General features: G+C 49.3%; 1 pseudogene; it reads left to right on the plus strand.

The window, feature by feature from the left end:
- Window positions 1-21,009, plus strand: part of LOC133345079 (zinc finger protein 385D-like) — a 122,697-nt pseudogene that overhangs the window by 89,208 nt on the left and 12,480 nt on the right.

Here is a 21,009-nt window from a genome sequence, read left to right on the forward strand (position 1 = left end):
AGTAGCGGACGGATCGTTGCAAAAGGTGGCACTTTTTAGGTCAGCCGAGCGCATCCTCCGAAAGACAGTCTCCAGTCGTTGGAGGTGTTCCTCGAAAGTGCGGCTGAATACAATGATATCGTCCAAATATATGAGGCACGTTTCCCACTGCAGCCCCGCCAGCACCAGTTCCATCAGGCATTGGAATGTCGCCGGTGCCGCATTCAAGCCCATAGGTAGGCGGTTAAACTCAAAGAGGCCTTGTGGCGTGCGGAACGCCGTTTTCGGTCTGGACGCGTCATCGAGGGGAAGCTGCCAAAACCCAGATGACAGGTCGAGGGTGGAGAAAACATTTTCCCCTGACAAACTGTCCAACGAGTCGTCCATCCGTGGCAAGGGGTATGCGTCCGCCACGGATATTTTATTCAATTGGCGAAAGTCTACACAAAACCTCGTCCCACCATCCTTTTTCTTAACCAGCACCACCGGCGCGCCCCAAGGACTGTTGGACGGCGAAATTATATCGGCCGCCAACATGTCGTCCACCGCGCCACGCACGTGTTCCCTTTCTGCAGGGCTCATGTGATGTGGGTGCATACAAATCGGTCCCGCCGCACCGGTGTTGATATGGTGCGACAAGAGCGAGGTATGGCCCAGATCCAAATCGTTTTTACTGAAAACGTCAGCGTACTCCGCTGCGTGGCCGAAAAGGACGTATTTTCCCCGCACAAATCTGCGATCCATCGATCGTCTGAACGATCGGATCGTGGCCCGCCAGCGGCCATTTTTGTGGGTGATTCACCCTCAAAGCTGGTAAAATCGGTAGTGGCGTGAGCCAACACCGAGCCAGCCGGGACGACGACCCGGTCCGGGCCCCCATTTAACACTTGTATAAACGGGGCCTGACCAGGCCGAACAATAGTTTGAGCCACCACTAGGGAAAATGATTTTGCCACAGAATTCGACGGGGACAACAGCACACCCGTCGCACCGTCTGCAGCTTCCAATCGCTTTCGGTAACGCAGCGGAATAAGCATTTGTGAGCCTGATGGTACTTCTACCGTGGCAGCAACAATCGCGTTAACAGCATTCCCTGGGGGCGAACGGCCCTGCAGGGACGGCAGAAACGACATTCAACGGCCCCCTGGCATTTCCAAGCAACCTTGGTCGACAAGTATTTTAACTGGCATGCGGCCAAGGAAATCGGTGCCCAATAGGCATGGGATGGCCATTGAACGTGAGATCAAAACTGGTCCCTCCGCGGTGATAATCCCTATAGCAATGCGCACATCTACTCGCCCCAAAATACCCATGCTACACCCATTTGCAGCGACGCATGCGTCGTTAGCCGGTCGGATCCGCGAAGTAGGAATGGACAGGAGATGAAAAATAACATCGGAAATGATGGTAGCAGACGCGCCAGTGTCCACCAAAATATGAACATCGATCCCATCGATGGTACCCCGTACCGTCGAGGACCCCGACGCGGCTGCCACCACCCTACGGGACAATTTCTTCCATTGTGTAACCGAGTGCGGCATCGACACAGGTGATCCACAATTCCCTTCCGGAGTGCAAATGTGTGTGAGTGGATGGGTGATGTGACAAGACCTGCCGGGTTTCCGATATGTGCCAACTTGCCCGAGGGTGCCATGGATCCGCGTCCGGTGGAGATGGAAGCCGGCCCGATGGGAGCTGAGAAGGTTGAAGTCGGCAGCGGCAATCCCGGGCGAAATGGCCTCGGCGGCCACACTTAAAACACGTGGCCGCCGTCGCCCAGCGGTCGCTCGCCCAGGTTCCCGCTCGTGGTCGTCCGGCCCCATCACGCTGCTCGCGTGGCCGGCGTTTCGGGACCCAGCGAGGAACAGCAGCCATCACCTCGTCGTCGCTGGAGTTGTTGGAGCCGTGGACGACCCGACGTGGAGACCACCCCAACGGTGGACCGTCTATTTCAGGATCCCCCGTCCATGCTGCCATCTGATCCCAGCGTTTAAGGTTGAACTTGGCGTCCAAGCAGCGCGCCGCCCATCGAGACGTAAGCGGTTCGTGGCCGCACACCGGCAACGAGATGTTTAGTTCCTGGGCTAACTCAATCATTCTGGAAAGGATGAGAGGATCCAGGAGATCGGCTGACGAATCGGGGTAGGCAGGCCATGGCAAGCGCTAACAGCGCCCCTCAGTAAGCCAAGGGCGATTCTTCTGCTCCTCGACGACGTTGCATACATTTCCTGGTAGCCCCCGTTGGCGGCTCGTAGAACTCCGCCATTTCCGTGAAAGCGTCACGCAGCGTCTTCTTCTTACTCGCCGGGATGGATCGGAAGACTGCCAAGGAGACATCATCCAACAGCGTGGGCAGAGCCTCCAGCGCCTCTGCCTCCGTCCATCGCACCGACCGAAAGGCTGACTCGAACCGCCACGTGAACGCACTCTAGTCGCCCCCGGCGACAAATTCTTTAATTTGAGGAAGGCGATGGCCGCGGTGAATGTCCGAGGCCTCGAGCGTCTCCAATCCCGCTCTCCGCGCAGTACGCGGCTCCGTCAAGATGGCGTCCGGCGGCCGCGTGGCAGCAGCCCCGCCCAAGATGGCGTCCGGCGGCCGTGTGGTGGCAGCCCCGCCCAAAATGGCGTCCAGCGGCCGCGTGGCAGCAGCCCCGCCCAAGATGGCGTGCGGCGGCTCCGTTGCAGCAGCCCCGCCCAAGATGGAGGCCTCTCCCTCCGCGACAGGAGTAATGGCGGACGTCGTTTCCCGCTGAAAATCTTGATCATCGGCCCTTGGGTGAATTCCACGTGGCCGACCGAGGGCCGCTGATGACGCGACCGCCGTTACAAGATTTAGCAGGATTGCACGGAGCGATTCTATCTGCTCCGCGAGCCGACGCCACCCCTCGTCCGCAGCCGGAGACGTTGTTTCGCCGGCCTGTCGGCGATGAGCGGCGTCGGGGAGAGCAGCAGACGGAGGTAGAGGACCCGCAACTCCCACCAGCTCGTCCTCGTCCGCCTCAACCTCTTCCTCCAACGGAGGGTCCGGTGGGTTTCTCTTCTTGAGGTGCTTGGACATTATGTAAGAATCGTCCAAACGGTCTCAAGAGACACTTCTGTCACCAATGTAATTAAGGTCGTTGAAGCGACTTCTGGAATCCGGTCTTTATTCGTCTTTCATTACAGCACTCCTTCACGCTGCTGACAGACAGTGTGAGAGGGATAGAAAGAGAGAGACACGCGCAGCCACGTGGCAGCCTGGACCCCCGCTCTCGCGTGGCCTCTCCCCTTCGTTCGTTCCAGTTCTGACCACATGTTGTTCGTCTCCACCCCTATTTAATACCCGGATCACGTGGTACATTTCCACCAATCCTGGTTAGCCTCTATGGAATCTTCCAGACTCCACCATAGGCTCCCGGTACCACGCCCCTGACTCGTCTCCCCATTGGCTGTGGCTAAAGCCAGCAGAACCAATCCTCTACAAACAGCTGTCACCTTTCCATTACGCCAGGGCCACGCCCCTAGGTTTCCCCCCATTGGCTATGGACCAGGACCGGCAGAGCCAATCATCGTGACGAGTTGTAATCTGTCAATGACCCGGATATAACCTCACATTACACATTGTTGAAATGCATGCCTATACAGGTCACCATACTTCAATAGGGATTATCGTTGGTAAGGCTATTTTACTACACACAATCGACAGGAAGTACAAAAACAATGGGCTTACATAATGTGCATGCATAATGTACAATGATTACCATATAAATAACCCAAAGGGCAATGGATACTCATAGTGATTTATATGCATCCATGAATTCCCCCCCCCCACTTTGCGCAAAAGGAGCACACAAGTGTTGTCATCACATCTACCCTTCTATTTAAGGAACGAAACAGGAGGACTTCTCCACAAATGTGGCAAAATGTCGTACTCAGATTGTAAATGTTGTGGCTTGGCTCCCCAACCCACTGGTGTGCTGTACTAGTGTAGTGACACAGCACTGATTTTTGTACAGCAGCTGGAACTGCAGGTGGACACTTAACACACACACTGTTGACCATATACACGGATGTGCCGGCAGGGCATACAAACTGGGGCAAGGGTCACGGTAGACCTCGTAGGGAGGCCGCTGGAACCCTCTGGTGGGTTCGAGAAGGGAGGCGCGGCTCGGGCAGAACCAAGTCGTGCCAAGGGGAATATAAGCAGCGGAGAGCGAAAGCTCTGGGCTGCCGGTTCTGGGAGTGGACTCATCTCATCGTCGCTGTCGTCATCGCCGCCTTCATCGCTGCCGTCTTCGCCCGATAATTACACGGCCGGACAGTAGTTGGCTGTCTCGGTCGACGCCGTCGGTGCAATCGCAGATGGGTTCGTGTCTGGGCCGGGTCGTACGGCAGCGTGGTCGTCAGAGAGGGGGCCAGAGTTGGTGGTGTGAACATAATAAAGGAAAGACGGTGCCTCTTGCGACTACCTCGTCTCCGACTGAGTGTGTGTGCGACGCACGCCACCCGCACACACACACAAGCCTCTAGGAGAAGGAAGAAGAGACCTACGACACTACACTAGTAACGAATTGGCATGTTCCGTTTACGTGAAAAACCTTACTAATTGGCTGTGTCGGGTGGTGGCGGGTTTAATGACACATTTATATATTTACGCGATCTAACCCAAAAAACATGTATTATGGGTCTACTTAATTTGTTTCACATTGATTTAGTCTCTTAGAATACGTGCGGCACATATGTGTGCACACGAGTAATGTCGTGAATACATCACAAACCATGTGCTCGAGAATTCAATCTCATCAGATCATCACCATTATCAGGCATGATCAATTCACTGCTGGATGAAGGCCTTCCCAAGCTACTGCCATCTCTTACGATCCTGTGATGTATTTGATGTATGTGCATTTGAGCTGATGTAATTGCTCCATATCCTTGGTGTAGATGTCTTCTCAGAGCAAAAAAGTGTTATAACACAGCAAGTAGGGTTCTGACCTATATATACATGTTTTTTTTTAATTATGATTGCTGTGACAAGAAGCAACATTTTTCATAAGGAATTAGCCACTTTTTCAAAATCAACCCTTCCAAAAAAGAGACTCGGATAGGCTGACCACACAAGCCTTGTGGCTATGTTGCCAGCCTGTTTGAGAGTCATATCCGCATTATTAGAAAGAACCTCCATTGGTTTGTACATTGTACAAAAACAGATGGCCTCCTGAAAAACCATCATTCAAGGGTGTGTAAGTGGAAGAAGGAACAGATTGATGACCCCGACTGTATTGGAGAGGTAACATCACAGAATAGAGGTGCCTTGCCCTTCTCAAGCTCGAACAACAAGCCAAACATCAAAGCAAGCGGCGCCAGCTTATTTTAATGGATCTGGAGTGATGCCAATATGACCCCTTGATGTCACGAGTAATATCAAACTGAACTGAATTGAGGCTTTCCCGGATAAACGATTATGGTAATATCATGAATATTATCATCATGATAATAACCGATGTTTTTTCCATGGCAGATGGATCCGGTCCAGAAAGCTGTGATCAACCACACATTCGGCCTTCCAGCACAGCCCAGGAAGAGGCAGCTCATCACTTGCAATATTTGCCAAGTGCGCTTCAACTCTCAGGTCAGGACAATTAACTATTTTTATTTTACCAGGTAAGGCCCACTGAGCCATATAGCTCTTTTTCAGAAGTGACCTAGCCACAAATGATCACTCAACGAAGTGGCTTATCATGTGGAAATTTACGTCAGCCAAATACTCTCAACGCATGTTTCTAAATGTGGAGGTAAAAACCCGGGGGATCTGGAGAAAAATCAACGCGAACACGGGGAGAACATGCAAAGTGCAAATATACAGGCGTCAGGGTCTGCATTGAACCCACGACCTCTTGTATACCAGGCAATGTAGTTAACATCTCGCCACCGTGACAATGCCATCTGCATCGTTCGCATTACTCATCCACTCATGTCCATGCCCAGCTACTGGAATCGCAATGCACTGGCAAAGGCAGATCTCCACAAAGCTCCATCTTGGAATGTCATATATAATGAATTCCTGTGTATGGCACATGAGTTGGGAGAATTGTTGTTGGTTTTCACCTTTAATATCTAGCCATTTTGTGTCTTATCTATATAAGTCATTTTTGTCTGTCTGTGTGTCTGTCTGTATGTGTGTCTGTGTGTGGACGCAACTTGTGACACTTTTAATTCACAAATTGTGGGGTATACGTTTCAAAAAAGTACCCAGATACCACGCGATAAGCCCTGGGGTGAGCCAGCGCTATTCGTATTTCCCATCTGTCAACTTTAAAGTAGTTAAATAAGCAATTTATTACTATTAATTATTATATTACTGTGCTGAGCGTGCACCAAAGCACACATCTGCGCATGCGCGAGAACGCTCACCCGTGGTTCCCAAAGCAATGCACAGACGCCATCCGTGGAGGGAGGATTTCTCATTCGCGTTAAAAATACAAAAGAAATACATGCAGAGGTAAATTCTTCAGTGTGATGTCCTCTTCCCCCCCCCCCCACTCCAATGTTGTGTACTTACTACTATAGGGTCGGTAGATACTACTATAGTCCGTAGATACTGCTACTGTAGTGTGTGCGGGGCGATGGTCGGGGGGAGGGGGGGTAGCGGCCCAGCCACAGCCCCAGCTGACCACCTCGGCCGGTTGGGCAAGCAAGGCGAGACCGGGGGCTCTGCACGGGACTAGGCCTCACCACCGCAATGTTAAGTACAATTTTCTTGCTCCTTTAGCTAAACTCACGTTGATATAAACCTATTATTTTAATAATCACCTTGGAAATAGTAAAATATTTTTATTTGTGTGCTGACAACTAATATTTCTAAATTTACTTGGTCAATATTAATATATGTATTATTGTGTCGAAGCCCTTGTGTGCATGTGAGTCCGTGTACGTGTCTGCCACCATGTGTGTGTGTGTCTACATCCGTGTGTGTGTGTGTATCAGTCGATGTGTGTACGAGTCGATGTGTGTGTGCGTGAGTTAATATGTTAATTTAGTAAACTGCTATAGAGTCGATAGATACGATTATAGAGTCGGTATATACGACTATAGAGTACGTAGATACTACTGTAGAGTTGGTAGATACTACTATAGAGTCAGTAGATACTGCTATAGTCAGTGGATACTACTATAGAGTCAATAGATACTACTCTAGATTCAGTAGGTACTACTATAGTCATTAGATACTACTACAGAGTCAGTAGTTACTGCTATGGAGTCGGTAGATACTACTATAGAGTCGGTAGATACAACCGTAGAGTTGGTAGATACTACTGCAGTGACTGTACTCGTAACTGTATGGTGCCGGAGCTTGCGAAGTCACGGCCGGTAATGTTGTCATTACGGGCAGCCCGGGTTACGGGCTGCAATACCAACCCTAGCGGTGGTTGGGTGAGCACTGGTTAGCGTGGAGGCACCGCGAGCAGTGTGCGATACCGGCTCCCAGTGAAGGAGCGAGAGGGAGCGTCAGCCAGCCAGGGTTACTCTGGGGCATGACACTCTGGCTGACCTGTTGTCACGTGACTGGACGATACTGCAGGGGGGCCACTCGTGGACGGGGGCCGAGGGGCGGTCACGTGGACCCTAGGGGTTCTCGGGAAAATTCGAGAAGGAGCTCGAGAAGCCTGAAAGGTGGGCGGGGCTAAGGGCGGAGTCAGCGCCAGCCCGGGAGCATATAATGAGAGCTCCGTGAGGAGCTCAGGGTTCTTCAAGTGTTGGTGTTGGAAGATCCACGTCGGGGAGAAGAAGCCTCTAGCCATGCGGTCCAGGACCCAGCTTGTGGTCCGGACCTGGATAGCGAACCGTGTCTAGTTCAGCCGTAGCATGGTTAGATGGGCATTCGAGACCCGAGTGTAGATTGTGTTGTGTTACGTGTTAATGCGGAATTAATAGTGTTGCTCCCAAGATAACGTCTGCGAATCAGTTGGGCTCACTACACTACTATAGAGTCAGTAGATAATACTACAGTCAGTAGATTCCACTAGTCAGTATATACTGCTGCAGAGTCAATAGATACGACTATATAGTCAGTAGATACTGCTATAGAGTTAGCAGATACTGCTATAGAGTCAGCAGATACTACTATAGAGTTAGTAGTTACTACTTTCGAATTGGTAGACTCTACTGTAGGGTCAGTAGATACTATGGCCAGTAGTTACTAGTACAGTCAGTAGATACTACTATACAGTCAGTAGCTACTACTGGGCTCAGTAGATACTACTGTACAGTCAGTAGATACAACTACAGAGTCAGCAGATACTACTATAGAATCAGTAGATACTACTGTAGAGCCAGATACTACTTTAGAGTCACTAGATACTACTCACTCTATTGTATGTAGGGTGTGTAGGTATATATGCCTAAGCGGGGATAAAAAAAATATTTTTAGAGGGGGGAGTCGACAATTTTCGGAAACCTTTTAGATCAATTATTTACCACCCACTTTCTATAACTTTTTGAACTTCTTATAATTTTATTGATGGACAAATGGACAAACGGCACACCGGGCTTTCACAATAGCTTCGTGTTATGTTTTTAAGAGAAGACAAGTTTTGAAATATATTTTTCCCCCGTGCAATGCCGGGTACTTCCTACTCGTGTCCAATAAAAGTAGATGACAAAATTAATATTGATTGCCTTAGCCTTTGCAAAATTTATAGCATTCATTCACATTGTCAAATATTTGGATGCTTGTGTGCTGGAGAGTGCATGTGGGTGATTGGGGGTTGAAGACTTTTAATTATGGAATTGAATGGTGTGATGAGGATCAATAATGTAAAGCACGTACAAACATTAAGCTCTTCTTGGTTCTTTCAGTAAAGTCACGTAGAAGGGAAATAATAAAATAATAAAAATAAAACATTATAAAATACAATTCTCACGACGTTTCGGCCACAACGCAAGCAGCCGTCCTCAGGTGAAGAGCAGGTCTGTCGGAAAGACAGCGTCTGAATGAATACCACCAAGCTTGGCAGCGTATATTTAAGCTGGGTTAGGGGAGGAAGGGCGCCTTGACAAAGGAATTTGCATATCAACAGAGGAATATAGCATATTTATGGAAAAAGTTAACATTAAGCTGCTGTCATTTATTCTACTTCGCTGCAGAGGAGACCAGTTAGATGAGATTGGCTCAAAATCATGACCATTAAAATTATTCGCAGAAGCAATGCATCAACTGCATCTACGAAATGAATATGCTGGTCCTGTGTGTTTCTGATGACTTCTAAAAGTATTTAACGATCTTTTGCCTTCAGATAGATTGTAAAATATGCATTGTTGTACTCATATCAATGTCTTCCTTCATAATTTTTTATCTTGCTTACATGTTTATATATACACACATTTGCATGGACCCAAACTAAAACAAATTACATACTGAGAGTAGGTTTTCCCCTTTTTCTGGCAACAAAACAGGTGTTGAGATGTTAAAACACCAAACTGAAACCTTTTACAAGGAATCATATCTGCATTAACCACAATACTTGTGGTTAGAATGCAAACAAAAAACATACTCTGATAATATATGCATTGTCTTTTAAACTGATTGGTCCACACGAGAGACGGCTTTCTTTTGAACCTAGTCTCAAAACAGTGTTAGACCAGAGGACGCCAAAAGGGGTTAGGGTTTCCCCGAATCCCTTGGATTTGCACGGGTTGTTTAGTCGAGGATGCCTTTTTCTTTGGGGGGCTGGGGGTGTGATGTAGTGCTGATACTTACGTGATCCGAGGGTATAAATACTCGCGTGATCTTAGGGTCCAGTACGAGGATGACGTCAGGAGGAAAAAGAGGGTGACGTCAGCGGGAGAGGCGGGGCAATCGAGGCGCTTCTGGGTGAGGAACGGAGCAGGTTGGACGCGTTATGGCGTGAGCCCGAGGGAAAATAAAGAAAAGTGTCGACACTCAATCTTCATCTGGTGGACTCTCTACAAATGTATCGCAATGTATGAAGGTCGAGAGAAGTCAAATTAATTCAGTCAAATAAAACTCCAAAAGGAGTACAAATACATGTTTATAACATGATAGAAAACATTCAATTTTATCTCACGTTGTTTAAGATTAATAAAATAAATAATGTATATCCTATAATGCTGTGTTGTTGTGTTCGACTTGTGCCCGGCAGAGATTTAATTTCAGTGGACAAAGTAAGGGCTTAATGGCAGCACAAAAGATACCACTGTTGAGCTAGAATGCCTCCATTGTGCTGACCCGGTAAAGCATTTTATTTGGGCTCTCTGCGAAATCTAGCAGTCACAGTAGACGTGACTGAAGCATGCTACCTTGATTGCATGCTCTTGTCTACATATCTGTGTCCACTCATGACTGATGGACAAAAAGGACAGCAATTGACTGCAGGACACACATAAATGAAATTTAAGAGGTCAATTTACACATTTAAGTAATCAACATCGTCAATTAAATAATACTGGTAGGAACGAAGTGGACCAGCCACCAATAGATTATTTAGTCCGTCCGACCGTGTAGCAATATCGCCCCCTACTGCAAACACTTGGCATGACCTTATAAAAACCTTTTGACTCAGTGACGCTTTCCTGGCTAAAAAAGTGTAACATTCTCTTATAATTCCCTCAGATAGCTTTTAATTAAAACATTTAAATTAATGAGGCTTTCTTGGCTAAACACGTGTAACATTCCCTTATAATTCCCTGAGATAGCTTTAAATTAAAACTTTGAAATTAAATAAAAACTCACAGCGGCCTAAAGCCTACAGCTAGGCCTAAAGCCTAGAACTAGGCCTGAAACTCTCCCTTCGTATCGTACCCCCGCGTGTGTGAAAGGGAGTTCATGTTTAACAATGTTACATTCCCTCATGTTTTTAAATAGAAACATTTAAATTTAAAGCTTTTACATAATAATTAAAACATTTAAATTAAAAATTAACTCAGCGCCCTAAAGCCTACAGCTAGGCCTAAAGCCTAGAACTAGGCCTCAATCTCTCCCTTCGTATCGTCCGATTAGGTGTAGCAACATCGCCCCCTACTGCAAACACTTGGCAGGACCCTACAAAAACATTTTGACTCAGTGGGGCTTTCCTGGCTAAACAAGTGTAATGATACATTATGTTTATATTCTTTGGTTATTTGTTCCTACCAGCCCACCCCGCAGGGTCCTGTTATATATAAAAAAAGTGCCTCCATGTGTGAAATACATTTGTATATGATGTGCAATGACATAACGTTAATTGATATTGTAATGAATATAAAAAAACGATGTTCCTGTAAAAACAGTGCTTAATGTAAATATCCCTTTATTTTACGATTTATTTAGGATATAGAAATTTGCAGCATTTCTGTAGGGATGTCTACAATACACATAGCATCTCACAACTGTGCGGATAAATCGGCAGTGTCCGTGTTACTAGAATGGCATTATGCTGCAGGTTTTATGGCTACAGTGACGTTTTGAGGTTAAGTGCTTTCTGAAATTGCTGCGAGGCTTGACATGTGATTTTTCTAACATTTTCTCTGTCGATTTATTTATTTATTTTGTATTTTGGACGTTTTCTGGCAGTCTTTGCTTTGTGCACTTGGTGGCACAATTTTCTCTGCACCGCTTCGTCTCTGCATGATAGTTTGTAGCGGTAGCACTGCAGCAGCGAGACTCCAGGCAGCTGAGTGTCTTCAGCCTTCGGGCAATATTGTCTGTTCATATCACATTTGTAATCAACAAATCCGTCCTAACCTCCTTCATATTTTCGTGGCAGCCCAGTAGGTTTGTGCCCAGCAGCTCTCACCTGCAGCTGATGGGGGTCACATTGCTATTTGTTTACATTAAAGAAAACCTCCATGGGCAGCATCAAAACCGTGAGCAAGCGACGTGAAAACTGACTGGAATATTAAGCAGCTTTGCGGAAGCCGGTGATGTCTGAGGCCAAGTTAGAGTGCTTGCACTATCTAAAAAATGTATCAGCTGAACACACTCTCATTTCATTCATCCACGAGTCATCAGAGCTGCATAAAAGTGCAACTAATTTTAACGCTTAATCCAGTGAGGAAATGGGATGTTGAAACGCAAAGAATGGTTAAAAACGGCTGCTATTAGGACGTCATTTTCAAGGTAATTGATGTCACATTTGTTTTGCACGAAACTAACAAAAATATATAATTGCAAAACTAGTTATGGAAAGGAGATTTGCATTCGTAAGTAATACTATTTTGTTACAGTAAAATGTTATTGTGAACCACGACATTAATTATATATTGTTTTTCTTTGCAAGCCGCTGTGTGCATGCTGTACTGCACCTTTACTTTTTGAATCTTTGATGACGCAGCATCGGCCAAGCTAATTAAAATGGAAATTAGCATCTTGCCATTAACCTGAAAGTGCTTTTGTATGGCACATCAGGCACGATCTCCCGCCCCCACTCCCGCCTCTGGGATTGCAGTGCAGCTATGTGGACCCGACACCTCATCTCCCTGTTCCCTTTTAAATCTGACATCGGAAGCTGATCAACAGCGAGTGCTACATTTGTCTGTGATACATCTTCAACATTGGATAGTACTTTAACGACCACCTGCCCCCCACAGCAAAATGCGGTTTCCTTTTGCAATCAGGTCATAATGCCATGTGCTCTTGTGAATCACAACTAGAGCAGATTGCAAGAGTAGACGTTGGATTGGAATGTTTTTTTCGGCCGTTTTTCTTTATTTCGCAATTGTCAGCTGTTATAATCAGTCTAAATGGACGTGTTATATGTAAATAGAAAGGCAAGAGATACCAACTGGTAATCTTCCACTTATTTAGATACAGACACTGAAGGGGAATGCTTTGTTGCTCCACTTACAATGCATCTGCTACTGTTATCCACCGTGACAGCCAGGCTGCCCACTGATGACTGGCAGAGAGCACAGCCCGCGTGATGGGAGGCTAGCTGTGTGGCACCGAGGGGCTCCCGAGTGAACTGATGACAGATCGGGATTGTAATAACCAGCCTGAGCCATCGCTCATACGCGCACATCTGCTGCACTCTTTCATAATCATGAACTTTTATTTTTAAACGCCCTCACAGATGGCACCGCAGCACATCAGCAAGTGCAAAACTTTCAAAATACTTTTCGAAATACTGACTCTACGTAAATAAGGCTCTGTAATTATGTTTAATGTAGGGTTATTTATTTCTAAGCCCCAATTATGTACCAGCAATTTTCAAAATCAAATTCTGAAAAATGGGGGTGCCGCCGTTATCAACACATTTTAAGCCTGACCACAAAGCTTTTTGCAAGCAAATGGGTTCTTTGTTGGCTGCCATCAAATGTACATTGGAACAAAAACTAATTTCAATGAGTTGCTCATTGGCTAAACTGGCATATATTCCGAGGGTACTTTAATCCTGAGCTGCACTCTTAACGCTGTCATTCAGTCGTCCATTACCATATGATTGTTTGACATCAAATCCCAGGAGTACCACGTGTTTGTTTTGAGCAGTACGGGCGACGATGACTGTTTATTGTGTGTGAGGCATGCAAACACTGCCTATGAATGACATGTCGGCTTTGAAAACAAAGTATGGCATGTACTGTATGTTTATAAACCTCTGAATATCAGACAGACATATGCCATATACCATTAAATATACACCATGATGTATACCATTGCCTGAATGTTTCTAGCTGCCATTGTAAATTCGCATGATATTTTTGAGCCGATAATTCTATTCATTTTCACATGCCACTCATTAGCTTCACAGGATGGCCTGTTCACATGACAATCTTTATGATTCATTACAGCTGTCATGATATGTTTTGTGACTGCCAATTAGAGCTTATTCTAAGTGTTTGACGACGAGCGGTCGCTTCTGGTTTTCATGAATGAGCCATGACCTTGCACAGTTTGTCTTTCATTTTATTCTCCTTTGTAGAACCAAGCTGAGGCTCACTACAAAGGCAGCAAGCACTGCAAGAAGCTTAAAGCTCTGGAGGCCCTGAAGGCCAGACAGAGCACAGGTGCTACCTCTGACCTTGGCAGCCCATCCACCTCCACATCTCCCTCCTCGTCCAGTTTCACCCTGGCATCCACCACCACCCTTTCAAACAGCTCTGAGCACAAAGGTTGGTGGAACCCAACCATCTCTGAACATGTACATTGCCTAGTCAGATATACACATCTAATGACATCCAACTTTGTGCAATGCAGAGTTTTTTGTTGAAAATGTTCATTACCATCATCAGCCAGTCATGATGTGTCCAGTGCTGGATGAAGGCTTCCCCAAATAGTTACCATCCTTCATGGTCCTACGATGCCACGATCCATATCATATCTGTCCATGAGCTTATCTCATCCCAATCTACATGGGTGCTGTCCTCGAAGGCATGTGTACACCTTTGGCTGCCATTCCATAGCCAGTCTGGATCATCGGCCATCGTCTCTTTTATTGATGTGTCCCATCCAAGCCCATTTACTTCCATTGGCAGTTATTATAACAGCGAATGAAAATTAACTCCAGGAAATAATTGATAAACTTAACAAAGACGAAGTCATGTACAACAAGTAAATAAAAAAAACGTTGGCGGGATGTTACTGTAAAACAGCAGGTGCGTGAACCTAGAGCAATTATTGAAGGCAGAATAGAATGAAACAAAAAGGCAAGCAAAAGCAGGTTGGAGTGCGTTTAGAATATTGAGCATAATGCAGTCATGAAAAGCAACATACCAGTGTGCCTTAAGGAGAAGTTTTCAGTCAGTGCATCTTACCTGGCGATGAAATAAAAACGCTGACACAATAAAAACGGAGAGAAAAAAACTGTCTGAAAAGTGTGCAATGAACTTGGGGAGTTGCAAGATAGAAAGAGAAACACGTGGATCAGACAAACGTAAAAGAGAGACATCGTATTCACTGTGAAAAAAAGTAAGTTTCTCAGATACGTGGGTCACTAAATAAGCGAGTATTTTTTTGTTACAAGGATAAAGAGGTGCTCTGGTGAAACGCAAGACTTGCAATAAAAAGATGGAGTTAACATCCGGTCAACACAGCACAGTATTTGATAAGGTAGATACAATTAGTACCACTTTGCTTTAAATCAGCAGTACCCAGCCTATGTAGACACCAGCTGAGTCCATAGTAAATGTGCAATTTCTCCCACTGTTCCAGGGCGACTAATGAAGGAGAGATGCCACCACTGTGCTTGCTTGGAAATGTTTTGCAGTGAATTAAATATAGACAGGACTTATATTTCGTAGGCAAAGGTTGTGTTTAATGCTAGTGTCAATAACTGAAGGAAATCGCTCCACAGTAAGCGTCTGTAGATGCACAATAAAGGAGGGATTCCGTTGAAGTGTCTGTAGGTTCGGGCGTGTGAATCCATTGCGTGCGGTGCTCTCTCTCCTCTGTCCGCACGCGTCCTTCAGGATGTCACAGTGAATGCACGAGTTCCACTACCCCAGAGTGCGAAGGAGCACAGCAGGGGGGGCGTGAGCGCAGCCCCGTCCCCCAGCAGCGAAACAGCGCCGTGGACGCCGCCGCGCACGAGGGAGCAGCTGGCGCCGCCGCATGCCTCGGTGCTGCTCCCGCTTCAGCCATCATCGAGTCGGACGAGGAGAAGGCCAAGCGCCTGCTGTACTGCGGCATCTGCAAGGTGGCCGTCAACTCGCAGTCTCAACTGGACGCTCACAACAATGGTGAGGCCTCCATGCACGTACCTTAGCTTTCCTTACACCAAGGCCGTAGCCATGGAGTCAACATTGGGGAGGACCAAATCTTCCAGGGTGTCTGGGGGTCCCAACCCAGAAAAAAAATCTAAATCTGAAAACTAATATCCTACCTAAAATATTAAAGAATTCACTAACACATGGGATGCACTTTTTATTTATTTTTTACAATAATGTCTAATAGTGTATTTTATTACATTGCTCTGTTTTTACTTTTTTACCATTTTTTTTTCATTGTGTTGAGTAGTTCCGACGGACGTACTCGGAGACGGAGGTGAGTTAGGGGCTTCCGCCAGGGTTTATTAACACGTATCACTATCCCTGGTTACCTCTTCACCCCTTCTACTATCCCCGTTCCTCCAGTGACCCCGCTTACGTCACGGGGTCTCTCTTAAATACCCTCTGAGGCGTGACGTCACGTGCACTGCCCAGCGCGTGCGACCCCACGTCCCGTGATGTCACCGCACCGGACAGCGCACACAACGTCACCACTCTCCTCTACTCCTCTACATCACCCCCCCCCCCCCCCCCGTGAAAACAAACAGCCGACCCGGCAGCAATCACCCCGCAAGTGGGGCCCCACACCGGACCGAAGACCGAAAAATCACGAGTTCGTGTGCCTGAAGGTAAAACCGGCTGCTAGAAAACTCAACCTTAGGGCAGCACGGCCCTTCAAGCAGAACAGCAACAACAACCATAACAACAAAAAAACAAAAAAATAGAGCCAGAAGGCCTCATCCGCCGGATAGCGCCGAACGGGCGCCAGGGGCTGGGCCCGCTGAACGGCCATCAGGGCCGTCACTGGAGCCGCATCCCCCTCGAGCGGGTATGCAGGTGGCCTGTCAGCGGGCAACAGGCCCACCGCCGTGGCCTCCGGTGACCGGGGGGTCTCTGTCGGCCTCACTCGGGAGGGGCCTGGGGGCACACACACAGGTCGGACGTCACCTCCGTCAACGAGACCCGGCCGGTCAGGCACGCCGGATACATCATCAGCCGGCCGTTCCGGAATTGGGGGTGGATCCCCCAGGGTAGATGGAACATAACGTTTGAGCCGGGACGGGTGCACTATCCACTGCCGGCGACCGAACCGAATCTGGACGCATTGCGGCTGGCGGACCTCCACAACCTCCACGGGGCCCTGCCAAGGGCGATGCAATTTGGCCGATGTGCCAACGGGGACCTGGGGACAATGCAGCCACGCTTTTTGACCCGCTACCCACGGGAGGCCAGCTGCCTGGTGTTTGGGCAGCCGCTCATTAGCCGCCTGTCGGCTTGCGGAATTCTCGGCAGCGGCCTGTCGCGCCTCGCGCAGCCGGTCAAGCGCGACCTTCAAAGGGGTCGGCACCGCCGACCCCTTCTTGGAGGAGCCAACGTCCATCTGGACGTGCACCAAATAAAAAGGCGAAAATCCCGTGGAGGCATGAGGGGCCAACCGATACGCGGCCAAGACCCCCGGGACGAACAGGTCCCAGTCTGACTGGGACGTGTTCACCTGGTGGCACAGCATGGACATAAGGGTGCGGTTCAAGCGCTCTACCATCCCGTCTGACTGGGGGTGGTAGGTCGAGGTGCGGATTTTCTTGGTGCCAAGGAGGTCACACACCTCCTTGAGCAACCTAGACGAGAAATTCCACCCCTGGTCAGTCAACAATTGTTCCGGCGCGCCCTTGTCAAACACGTACCCCTGGACGAAGGCCTCGGTGATAGAAGAGGCCGACTGATCGACCAGAGGCCATGCCATGGGCCAACGTGTGAGGTCGGGTGCATGATGGTGCACCCGACCCTTTGAGGACAACCCCATGACGATGGGCCCTAGCCCTGCTAGATGCATGAGGTGAAGGGAGTGGCCGCGCAGATGATGCGTCGTGACTCGCCTGGGGCCCCGGACCCGATGCCAACGAGGGTCTGGGAGAAGGTGGAGTCCCTTTTTCAAAGGCCCCCGGGGCATTCCGGCAGCTCCGCTCAATGTGGCCCCGCTGACCACAGCGGAAGCAGGCCACCGTGTCCGCCTCCTGCGGACGGGAAGGTCCCGGCCGCCCCTGCTGCTCCGGACAGCGACCACCCGCCCCCCTTCCTCGACGATCGGGCATCGCCAGGGCCGCGAGGGTGTCCACCCCCTGAGAGGTGGCCCCCCCGTCCGGCGACGGGACCCCCGCACACGCCGCCATCTGAGGCCGTTGGCGGAGGGAGAGGTGCGCCTGAATGTTTTCGGCGACCACCAAGGATGTGATCTGCCGATCATTGTTGATCGACAGCAATTCCTAGCTCCCTTTCCAGGTCAAGCAGCTTCCCCAAGGCCATAGAATCAAGTGCCCTGCCGTACAGGTCAGGGTATACAGCCTGCGCCAGGGCCAGGAGCGAGCAGCAGAAGGCCAGCGGCAGTTCCCCCTCCTCCCGCCGCCGCAATGAGAACTTTAGCTGCGCGCAGGACGGCGGCTCAAAAACGTTGGCCATTTGGATATAGGCCGCCGGGAGTGTAGCCCGATTGGCCGGATGGATGGACTTGAAGGCCTGCAGAGCCCTTTCGTCCAAGCAGGTCGGAAGCGCCGGCAAGGCCTCCTCCATGGACCAGCCGACCGACATGTATGCCGCGTCGAACCAGTCCTGGAAGGCCGACCAGTCGCCCCCTTGCGCGACAAACGGCGCAACGTTGGGTAACCGGCGCTGCCATTGGCTGCGCGGCACCGCGTGGTGTGGAAGCCAAGCGGCACCTGCGGGCCACCTGGCGGATGCGACATGGTGCGGCGGTGGCAGCGTTGCGGCTCCCGCGGGCCACGCCGTAGGCGCAGCGAAGTGTGGCTGAGTTGCGGCCCCCATGGGCCACGCCGTAGGTGCAGCGAAGTGCAGCTGAGTTGCGGCCCCCATGGGCCACGCCGTAGACGCAGCGAAGTGCGACTGAGTTGCGGCCCCCATGGGCCATGCCGTAGATGCAGCGAGGTGTGAAGGCGCCTGCGCTTTCGCGACCCACCTGTCAGCGGCGGCGTACGAAGCCACGGCGTCGTCCCGCGACGCGGCAAGGGACCACGGCGTTGCAGCCTCAACGGGCCACGCCGAAGACGCGGCGGTATAATTCGGGCCTGCAGCGGCCCCCACGTTTGGATGTAGCAATGTGCTGCGTATATTTCTTTTTTACTGTCACTTTCTGTAAAGAAATGTGATATTTGAAGCGACTTTGCCTAATTCATTATTTAATTTAGCTCGACCTTCCTCTGCGTTAGTGTAAAAATCCATGTCATAAAATTATTCACATTTTTTTTAAAATACAGTGTTTCCTCAACAAACTGAAGTAAATAAGTTGCTGCATAATCGTGAACAGATGTAACTTTGTTGAGAAAAACCGTCAAAAGAATCATTCAAGCTCTTTGTGTTACTGTGACCTTGATAGATAGTATTTAACAGAGAATGAAAAAGAACGCTCACTCATGTTGGGTCTATTTTATGAAAGATCAAAGCGTGCACCTGTGATTGGCAATGTAACCTGCAGCCACGTTTGTGAGCTAAACATGCAACATTGTAAAAATCTATATTTCTTTCAGGTCGGTTTGTTTTCATACGGGTTTAGTGCTAATACTTACGTGATCCGAGGGTAGAAACACTCACGTGATCCAAGGTTACAGTGTCAGGGTGACGTCATGAGAAAAAGGAGAGAGAAGGCAGGGCGAGAGACAGAGAAAATGCCCAGAGAGAGAGATTTGACGTCACCGGGAGAGGCGGGGTGATCGGGGTGCTTCTTGGAGGGAATCGGAGTAGGGTGGATGCGTGCGGCGTGAGCTTGCGAGAAATAAAAAAAGTGTGGCCCCTCTGACTTCATCTGGTGGACTCACTACAACTGATGGCAGCAGTGGGATCACAATGCCTCGACATGGTAACATAAAATACCCCAGCGAATAAGGGAAGGAACGTGCCTCTACTCCCAGCGTGGATGGCCGTGATCCGGAGACAGCATGGTCTACAAACTGGGTCAGAACAGCCCCCCCAACCATGAGAAGACAGCGGAAAGCAAGGAGTGACATGTCCGAGACCCCTCGACCCCGCGCGAGGAGGAGGCCCTGGGCGGGTCGGGTCGACCAACTTACAACACTCTACTCAATACTCCTGCAACAGCTGCGGGAGGACAGGGTGGCTGCTAGCCCGGCAGTGGCAACACTCCCTTGGCGTCTGCAGCAGTTTCTCCTCTCGTCCAAGCGGGAAGCCCTACTACGGGGAAGTTGCAGGCAACAGCGACGGCCGTGGTGGTCACCACTCAGGTCAGACCACTGGAGACGACAATGTCGGAGATGAAGGAGCCAGTGCCGCTGACGGATGAGAGTGTGGCACCCCGACCGATGGGCCCCATCTTCACCGTGCCAGGGGGTCAATCGGAGGCTCCATGATCACCACTGATAGTGCTGGAACCACAAAGAGACAGGGAAGAATTTCCTCAGGAGGGGGTAGAATCACTGTTAGTGGGGCCGAAACCGCTAGTCGCCATCGGAGCAGAAATAGCATGAAATCCCCTACGCCCAGCAGTAGTGGCTGCTCTGAGCTTTAGCGGCAGAGTGCTGGAGCCATGTGAGGAGGCGCTGTACAACGGTCAGATGTGCGCGGTAGCCGCAGCCAAGGCCGCCAAATTTATTCTACCCAGGGAATCAGAACCGCGACAAGGAGAGGGCGCCGATCGACCACGCAGGTTAGGCCATTTTGAAAAGTGTGTGACTAAAGGAGGACACTGGGGAGCATTTGTTCGCCGATTTGAGGCAGCATACACCTATTTAGAATGGAAGGAGCATGAGGCACTAAAGGCTTTCCCCATGGCCCTTAGCGATGATGCTTTAATTATTTACTCCACCATACTGGTGGAGAATAAAAACACCCTGCAAAAGCTTATCGAGAAATATCAGAGATTTTTAACCTGCCATCCAGCGCTAAAAGACGATTCCAGAACCGTCAGCGGGAAGAAAGAGAATCAGCTTTGGCCTACAGAAGTGTTCTTGTGTCCCTAGCACAAGCTGCTTTCCCAGGCCTAATGCGGTGGCCCTGGAATTTATGGTAGCTGACCATATGCTAGCGCTAGCACAGGCAGACCTTCTTGTGGATTGCGAAGAACATATGAGCCCATGATGAGGTGATGAGACCACAACGTAAATTGGCGGAACCATCACCTCATCAAGAACCGGAGGGGGTTCCGGGAATATGGAAAATGGGAGAAGATGATGAAGCAGAGATGGACGCCGGGCTGCCTGGGGGAGGGATGTTGGTGGCTGTATGGGGGACATTTCGGAGACCTACCCAAAAGACATGTCGTTGGATACCCCAGGGACTCGGAGCATCCAGCCGGACGCGAAACCCAGTGACCTGTCACTGATG

Source organism: Lethenteron reissneri, chromosome 21, assembly GCF_015708825.2.
Source record: "Lethenteron reissneri isolate LAM-NWPU_2019-01 chromosome 21, ASM1570882v1, whole genome shotgun sequence".
NCBI lineage: Eukaryota > Metazoa > Chordata > Hyperoartia > Petromyzontiformes > Petromyzontidae > Lethenteron > Lethenteron reissneri.